Raw genomic sequence first — 1,633 nt, forward strand, 5'->3', positions numbered from 1 at the left:
GAAGGAGAAAGAGAAGAAGAAGAAGGAGAAGGAGAAGAAAAAAAGACTTGCACAAAATTGGGTCCATTAAGACTTCATCATGTATGATGAGAAGGGTAAATACATCAAACAAAAGAAGGACCAATGGGAAAGGACTCTGTGGAAAGGGGACAAAAGAATGTAATGGGAGGGATTTTGATAAAAATATACACATGTATTAAAATTGTCAATAAAAAGGTTTTAAAAATATTTTTATTTATTTATTTGCAAACAGAGCGAGATAGAAGAGAGACAGAGAGAATGGGCATGCCAGCACCTCTACCCTCTGCAAATGGACTCCAGATGCATGAGCCAGTTTGTGCATCTGGCTTTACATGGGTACCGAGGAATTGAACTCAGGTCTTCAGCATTTGCAGGCAAGCACCTTAACTGCTGACCCATCTTTCCAGTGTGATAAAAAGTTGGTGTTTTTTTTTTTCAAAATAGTTCTATTTCTAGGTATTGAAGGAACTCCATACTGATTTCTATAGTGGCTGAACTAAGTTGCATACCCACCAGCAGAGTATAAGGACCCTTTCCCGCATGTCTTCGTCAGCATTTGTTGTTAGTTGTTGTTCTTAATGATAACCATTCTGAGTGGGTGAAATGCAAACTCAATGCAGTTTCAGCTGCATTCCCCTAATGGTAAACATTTCCTCATTGTGTATACTCATTGGCCATGTATATATCTTCTTTTTCAAAGTTGTTAAATTAAATTCCTTATTTATTGATTGGATTTTTTAATTGTGCCTTAACTTTATTAAAAAAAATAGCCACATCAGTTTTAATTACATATATATATATATATATCTATATATATATATCTATATATATATATATACACTACCTATTCAATTTATTAAAAATTGTAATAAACATGATAATAAGCAAACTAGTGCTCCAAATGTAGGTTGTGCCTGTGGAAGACACTACAAGAAGACACAAGAGACTGCCTTGCAATAAGTACAGGTTCCTTCTACAGAGATGGAGAAATAAAAGGACAAATCTAGTTGTCTGAAAGACAATTCACTGTACACATTTTATTTATGTACACTGTCTTAATATGAATGGGACTGCTTTTCTACTTGAGCCATTTTAACCAAAGCAAAACAACCTAAGTAATACAAAGTGTTAAAATACAGCATAAAGATACAAAACAGACATACAAATTCTAGTTAGGAATGTAATTATGGTGTTACTTTTTTTTTATAATCCACAAGTATGTTTAGGAAATCACACAAACATAGATCACTGATTTGAATGAAATGCATAAATTTGTAGCAAAGCTTTGTAGTTACAAAAAACCAAAAAGTTAGAATGCACAAAATTAATGTTTATTCCACCTTCTGTCATATTCCTGGATCCTTCACCAATGTTACATGAGAAAAAACAAAAGCAGAACAAATGAAAAACTGCAATCAGAATCACTCATGTTATCAAGTAGGGAAACAAATAAATTAAAAGCTGGCAGCCTCAGCAAGAGTACAGCAAACATAATGCTGTAGAAAGAGAAACTGCTAGAAAACTGCACTCATCATACTCAAAGCAGCAATATGCTCCTGCATAAAGTGGAACATAAAGTATTTTTTCCTGCTAAGATATAAAAATACAAGTT

The sequence above is a fragment of the Jaculus jaculus genome, chromosome 1, assembly GCF_020740685.1.
Source record: "Jaculus jaculus isolate mJacJac1 chromosome 1, mJacJac1.mat.Y.cur, whole genome shotgun sequence".
NCBI classification, from domain to species: Eukaryota; Metazoa; Chordata; class Mammalia; order Rodentia; family Dipodidae; genus Jaculus; species Jaculus jaculus.